This window comes from Idiotropiscis lumnitzeri, chromosome 16 (assembly GCF_059441095.1).
Source record: "Idiotropiscis lumnitzeri isolate Australia: NSW breed Sydney's pygmy pipehorse chromosome 16, RoL_Ilum_1.0, whole genome shotgun sequence".
In the NCBI taxonomy this organism is placed as follows: Eukaryota; Metazoa; Chordata; class Actinopteri; order Syngnathiformes; family Syngnathidae; genus Idiotropiscis; species Idiotropiscis lumnitzeri.
This window is the reverse complement of record NC_142406.1, coordinates 37,501-45,000: the sequence shown is the minus strand read 5'-3', so window position 1 is coordinate 45,000 and position 7,500 is coordinate 37,501.

Genomic DNA, 7,500 nt, shown 5'->3' with positions numbered 1-7,500 from the left:
GGCGTGTGTCACACTTGGCCCGAATATGAGCACCTTCCCCGGGCACAGACGGTGCCAAGCGGCCCCTAAGTTTGCCCAAATGGAAGCTCCGGAGGAGGAGTGCATGCTGCCTGACAGTGAAGCCGACTATGAGCACCTTCCCCGGGCACAGGCGGTGCCAAGCGGCCCCTAAGTCTACCCTCATGGAAGCTCCGGAGGAGGAGTGCGGGCGTGTGTCACACTTGGCCCGAATATGAGCACCTTCCCCGGGCACAGACGGTGCCAAGCGGCCCCTAAGTTTGCCCAAATGGAAGCTCCGGTGGAGGAGTGCATGCTGCATGACAGTGAAGCCGAATAGGAGCACCTTCCCCGGGCACATACGGTGCCAAGCGGCCCCTAAGTTTGCCCTTATGGAAGCTCCGGAGGAGGAGTGCATGCTGTGTGACAGTGAAGCCGAATAGGAGCACCTTCCCCGGGCACAGACGGTGCCAAGCGGCCCCTAAGTTTGCCCAAATGGAAGCTCCGGAGGAGGAGTGCATGCTGCATGACAGTGAAGCCGAATAGGAGCACCTTCCCCGGGCACAGACGGTGCCAAGCGGCCCCTAAGTTTGCCCTTATGGAAGCTCCGGAGGAGGAGTGCGGGCGTGTGTCACACTTGGCCCGAATATGAGCACCTTCCCCGGGCACAGGCGGTGCCAAGCGGCCCCTAAGTTTGCCCTTATGGAAGCTCCGGAGGAGGAGTGCGGGCGTGTGTCACACTTGGCCCGAATATGAGCACCTTCCCCGGGCACAGACGGTGCCAAGCGGCCCCTAAGTCTACCCTCATGGAAGCTCCGGAGGAGGAGTGCGGGCGTGTGTCACACTTGGCCCGAATATGAGCACCTTCCCCGGGCACAGACGGTGCCAAGCGGCCCCTAAGTTTGCCCAAATGGAAGCTCCGGAGGAGGAGTGCACGCTGTGTGACAGTGAAGCCGAATATGAGCACCTTCCCCGGGCACAGGCGGTGCCAAGCGGCCCCTAAGTTTGCCCAAATGGAAGCTCCGGAGGAGGAGTGCATGCTGCCTGACAGTGAAGCCGAATATGAGCACCTTCCCCGGGCACAGGCGGTGCCAAGTGGCCCCTAAGTTTGCCCAAATGGAAGCTCCGGAGGAGGAGTGCGGGCGTGTGTCACACTTGGCCCGAATATGAGCACCTTCCCCGGGCACAGGCGGTGCCAAGCGGCCCCTAAGTTTGCCCTTATGGAAGCTCCGGAGGATGAGTGCATGCTGTGTGACAGTGAAGCCGAATATGAGCACCTTCCCCGGGCACGGGCGGTGCCAAGCGTCCCCTAAGTTTGCCCAAATGGAAGCTCCGGAGGAGGAGTGCGGGCGTGTGTCACACTTGGCCCGAATAGGAGCACCTTCCCCGGGCACAGGCGGTGCCAAGCGGCCCCTAAGTTTGCCCAAATGGAAGCTCCGGTGGAGGAGTGCATGCTGCATGACAGTGAAGCCGAATAGGAGCACCTTCCCCGGGCACAGGCGGTGCCAAGCGGCCCCTAAGTTTGCCCTTATGGAAGCTCCGGAGGATGAGTGCATGCTGTGTGACAGTGAAGCCGAATATGAGCACCTTCCCCGGGCACAGGCGGTGCCAAGCGGCCCCTAAGTTTGCCCTTATGGAAGCTCCGGAGGATGAGTGCATGCTGTGTGACAGTGAAGCCGAATAGGAGCACCTTCCCCGGGCACAGGCGGTGCCAAGCGGCCCCTAAGTTTACCCTCATGGAAGCTCCGGAGGAGGAGGGCGGGCGTGTGTCACACTTGGCCCGAATAGGAGCACCTTCCCCGGGCACGGACGGTGCCAAGCGGCCCCTAAGTTTGCCCAAATGGAAGCTCCGGAGGAGGAGTGCATGCTGCCTGACAGTGAAGCCGAATATGAGCACCTTCCCCGGGCACAGGCGGTGCCAAGTGGCCCCTAAGTCGGTAAAGGTTGAAATAAGTAAATAAATACAAAAAGGACGAGGGGGGGAAAAAAGGCAAAAACGTAGAAAATCCCCCCATTCATTTCAATGGGCTCGGCCGATTTGGGCTTGCGGGACCGCCGAGGGCACGCCGGAGGGCGGTTGAGTCGGTAAAAGTTGAAATAAATGAATAAATACAAAAAGGACGAGGGGGGGGGAAAAAAAAAGGCAAAAACGTATAAAATTCCCCCATTCATTTCAATGGGCTCGGCCGAATTGGGCTTGCGGGACCGCCGAGGGCACGCCGGAGGGCGGTTGAGTCGGTAAAAGTTGAAATAAATGAATAAATACAAAAAGAACGAGGGGGGGAAAAAAAGGCAAAAACGTATAAAATTCCCCCATTCATTTCAATGGGCTCGGCTAAAATGGGCCTGCAGTACTGCCGAGAGGCCGCCGGAGGACGCCCTAGTAGGCAAACGTTGATCCCCACACACGAGGGGTCAGTTAGGCGACCAGGGGTAGCGTTTAGGCGACCAGGGGTAGCGTTTAGGTGACCAGGGGAAGCGTTTAGGCGACCAGGGGTAGCGTTTAGGTGACCAGGGGTAGCGTTTAGGCGACCAGGGGTAGCGTTTAGGCGACCAGGGGTAGCGTTTAGGCGACCAGGGGTAGCTTTTAGGCGACCAGGGGTAGCTTTTAGGCGACCAGGGGTAGCGTTTAGGCGACCAGGGGCGTTGCAGTTCCGCCGAATTGCATTAGGGGCGCTGCAGTAGGCAAACGTTCTTCCCCCCTAGTCAGAGGGTCATTTGCCTACTTCCCAGGTTTACCCGGGTTTTCCAAAACACCTGGGGCACATTTTCAGGGATCACGTTTTTAGAAACAAAAATATTCATAATTTCTTCTAAGTCCCCTTTCCAGCGGGGAACTTTGAAACATTGTATCCGACCACTGAAGGCTGTTGGCGGGCACGGCGCGGCAAACAGCCCGCACTCAGGCATGGAGCTCCGGGGAAAGTTGCCTAATTTCTTCTAAGTCCCCTTTCCAGCGGGGAACTTTGAAACATTGTATCCGACCGTGGAAGGCTGTTGGCGGGCACGGCGCGGCTCATAGCCGGCCCTCGGGCACGGAGCTCCGGGTGAATTTTCACAAATTTCTTCTAAGTCCCCTTTCCAGCGGGGAACTTTGAAACATTGTATCCGACCGTGGAAGGCTGTTGGCGGGCACGGCGCGGCTCATAGCCGGCCCTCGGGCACGGAGCTCCGGGTGAATTTTACAAATTTCTTCTAAGTCCCCTTTCCAGCGGGGAACTTTGAAACATTGTATCCGACCGTGGAAGGCTGTTGGCGGGCACGGCGCGGCTCATAGCCGGCCCTCAGGCACGGAGCTCCGGGTGAATTTTCACAAATTTCTTCTAAGTCCCCTTTCCAGCGGGGAACTTTGAAACATTGTATCCGACCGTGGAAGGCTGTTGGCGGGCACGGCGCGGCTCATAGCCGGCCCTCGGGCACGGAGCTCCGGGTGAATTTTCACAAATTTCTTCTAAGTCCCCTTTCCAGCGGGGAACTTTGAAACATTGTATCCGACCGTGGAAGGCTGTTGGCGGGCACGGCGCGGCTCATAGCCGGCCCTCGGGCACGGAGCTCCGGGTGAATTTTCACAAATTTCTTCTAAGTCCCCTTTCCAGCGGGGAACTTTGAAACATTGAATCCGACCGTGGAAGGCTGTTGGCGGGCACGGCGCGGCTCATAGCCGGCCCTCAGGCACGGAGCTCCGTGTGAATTTTCACAAATTTCTTCTAAGTCCCCTTTCCAGCGGGGAACTTTGAAACATTGTATCCGACCAAAGGAAGGCTGTTGGCGGGCGCGGCGCGGCTCATAGCCGGCCCTCGGGCACGGAGCTCCGGGTGAATTTTACTCAATTCTTCTAAGTCCCCTTTCCAGCGGGGAACTTTCAAACATTGTATCCGACCACTGAAGGCTGTTGGCGGGCGCGGCGCGGCTCACAGCCCGCCATCAGGCACGGAGCTCCGGGGAAATTTGCCTCATTTCTTCTAAGTCCCCTTTCCAGCGGGGAACTTTCAAACATTGTATCCGACCAAAGGAAGGCTGTTGGCGGGCGCGGCGCGGCTCACAGCCCGCCCTCAGGCACGGAGCTCCGGTGAAATTTGCTCAATTCTTCTAAGTCCCCTTTCCAGCGGGGAACTTTGAAACATTGTATCCGACCAAAGGAAGGCTGTTGGCGGGCACGGCGCGGCTCATAGCCGGCCCTCGAGCACGGAGCTCCGGGGGAATTTGCCTCATTTCTTCTAAGTCCCCTTTCCAGCGGGGAACTTTGAAACATTGTATCCGACCAAAGGAAGGCTGTTGGCGGGCACGGCGCGGCTCATAGCCGGCCCTCGAGCACGGAGCTCCGGGGGAATTTGCCTCATTTCTTCTAAGTCCCCTTTCCAGCGGGGAACTTTGAAACATTGTATCCGACCAAAGGAAGGCTGTTGGCGGGCACGGCGCGGCTCATAGCCGGCCCTCGAGCACGGAGCTCCGGGGGAATTTGCCTCATTTCTTCTAAGTCCCCTTTCCAGCGGGGAACTTTGAAACATTGTATCCGACCACTGAAGGCTGTTGGCGGGCACGGCGCGGCTCATAGCCGGCCCTCGGGCACGGAGCTCCGGGTGAATTTGCCTCATTTCTTCTAAGTCCCCTTTCCAGCGGGGAACTTTGAAACATTGTATCCGACCGTGGAAGGCTGTTGGCGGGCACGGCGCGGCTCATAGCCGGCCCTCGGGCACGGAGCTCCGGGTGAATTTGCCTCATTTCTTCTAAGTCCCCTTTCCAGCGGGGAACTTTGAAACATTGTATCCGACCACTGAAGGCTGTTGGCGGGCGCGGCGCGGCTCACAGCCCGCCCTCAGGCACGGAGCTCCGGGGAAATTTGCCTCATTTCTTCTAAGTCCCCTTTCCAGCGGGGACCTTTCAAACATTGTATCCGACCACTGAAGGCTGTTGGCGGACGCGGCGCGGCTCACAGCCCGCCCTCAGGCACGGAGCTCCGGGGAAATTTGCCTCATTTCTTCTAAGTCCCCTTTCCAGCGGGGAACTTTCAAACATTGTATCCGACCACTGAAGGCTGTTGGCGGGCGCGGCGCGGCTCACAGCCCGCACTCAGGCACGGAGCTCCGGGGAAATTTGCCTCATTTCTTCTAAGTCCCCTTTCCAGCGGGGACCTTTCAAACATTGTATCCGACCACTGAAGGCTGTTGGCGGACGCGGCGCGGCTCACAGCCCGCCCTCAGGCACGGAGCTCCGGGGAAATTTGCCTCATTTCTTCTAAGTCCCCTTTCCAGCGGGGAACTTTCAAACATTGTATCCGACCACTGAAGGCTGTTGGCGGGCGCGGCGCGGCTCACAGCCCGCACTCAGGCACGGAGCTCCGGGGAAATTTGCCTCATTTCTTCTAAGTCCCCTTTCCAGCGGGGACCTTTCAAACATTGTATCCGACCACTGAAGGCTGTTGGCGGACGCGGCGCGGCTCACAGCCCGCCCTCAGGCACGGAGCTCCGGGGAAATTTGCCTCATTTCTTCTAAGTCCCCTTTCCAGCGGGGACCTTTCAAACATTGTATCCGACCACTGAAGGCTGTTGGCGGACGCGGCGCGGCTCACAGCCCGCCCTCAGGCACGGAGCTCCGGGGGAATTTGCCCCCTCATTTCTTCTAAGTCCCCTTTAGGCGACCAGGGGTTGACAATTTAGGTGACCAGGGGTTGACAATTTAGGCGACCAGGGGTGACTTTTAGGCGACCAGGGGTGAGGTTTAGGCGACCAGGGGTGAGGTTTAGGCGACCAGGGGTAGCGTTTAGGCGACCAGGGGCGTTGCAGTTCCGCCGAATTGCATTAGGGGCGCTGCAGTAGGCAAACGTTTTTACCCCTAGTCAGAGGGTCATTTGCCTACTTCCCAGGTTTACCCGGGTTTTCCAAAACACCTGGGGCACATTTTTAGGAACCACGTTTTTAGAAACAAAAATTCTTCTATGTCCACCTCCGTGAAAGAAATTGCCCAATGGTTCCCGCGGAAGAGAGCTGCCAGGCGGACGCATACTGCAATAACGGCCGCCCTGGCGCTCTGGTGGATGTTATCCTCGAAATTTCTTCTATGTGCCCATTCCAGCGGGCAACTTGCGAACAATGGTGTCCGACCATGGAAGGCTGTTGGCGGACGCGGCGCGGCTCACAGCCCGCCCTCAGGCACGGAGCTCCGGGGGAATTTTCCCCTCATTTCTTCTAAGTCCCCATTCCAGCGGGGAGCTTGCAAACGTGGTATCCGACCACTGAAGGCTGTTGGCGGGCACGGCCCCACCAGCGCAACACGGCACTTCCTATGACTCGGGTCCGACGCAGGAGGAGCGGTCCTCCCGGCCCCGCCACACGGCACTTCCTATGACTCGGGTCCGACGCAGGAGGAGCGGTCCTCCCGGCCCCGCCACACGGCACTTCCTATGACTCGGGTCCGACGCAGGAGGAGCGGTCCTCCCGGCCCCGCCACACGGCACTTCCTATGACTCGGGTCCGACGCAGGAGGAGCGGTCCTCCCGGCCCCACCACCGCCACACGGCACTTCCCATGACCCGGGGACCGACGCAGGAGGAGCGGTCCTCCCGGCCCCACCGCAACACACACAACCACTGACCGATTGGCAATCATGACCCGCCATCGGAGGGCCCCTGCCGGCCCCGGCCTCGCGCCGGGGTGTTCGGGTGGACGGTTCCTTCGGCCTGCGGGTCGACCTCTGAGCGTTGGCCGGCACCGCAGCACCGCAGCACACACATAACCACTGACCGATTGGCAATCATGACCCGCCATCGGAGGGCCCCTGCCGGCCCCGGCCTCGCGCCGGGGTGTTCGGGTGGACGGTTCCTTCGGCCTGCGGGTCGACCTCTGAGCGTTGGCCGGCACCGCAGCACACACACAACCACTGACCGATTGGCAATCATGACCCGCCATCGGAGGGCCCCTGCCGGCCCCGGCCTCGCGCCGGGGTGTTCGGGTGGACGGTTCCTTCGGCCTGCGGGTCGACCTCTGAGCGTTGGCCGGCACCGCAGCACACACATAACCACTGACCGATTGGCAATCATGACCCGCCATCGGAGGGCCCCTGCCGGCCCCGGCCTCGCGCCGGGGTGTTCGGGTGGACGGTTCCTTCGGCCTGCGGGTCGACCTCTGCGCGTTGGCCGGCACTTCCCTACCGTTACCCACCCCACCCCTGGGGTTGTGACAAAACGGCACTTCCTATGACTCGGGGTCCGACGCAGGAGGAGCGGTCCTCCCGGCCCATCTCGCACCCACACCCTGACATGTACTGCACCACACCAACCACTGACCGATTGGCAAGCATGACCCGCCATCGGAGGGCCCCTGCCGGCCCCGGCCTCGCGCCGGGGTGTTCGGGTGGACGGTTCCTTCGGCCTGCGGATCGACCTCTAGCGCACCAACCAGCGCGAAACCGCTTTCGTCGCGAGACCGAGACGACCCTGTCGCGTGCCCGTCGGCCACACGGGCCCAGAGATGCCCTACACGGGAGTTCCGCCGCGCTCGCGGGTGC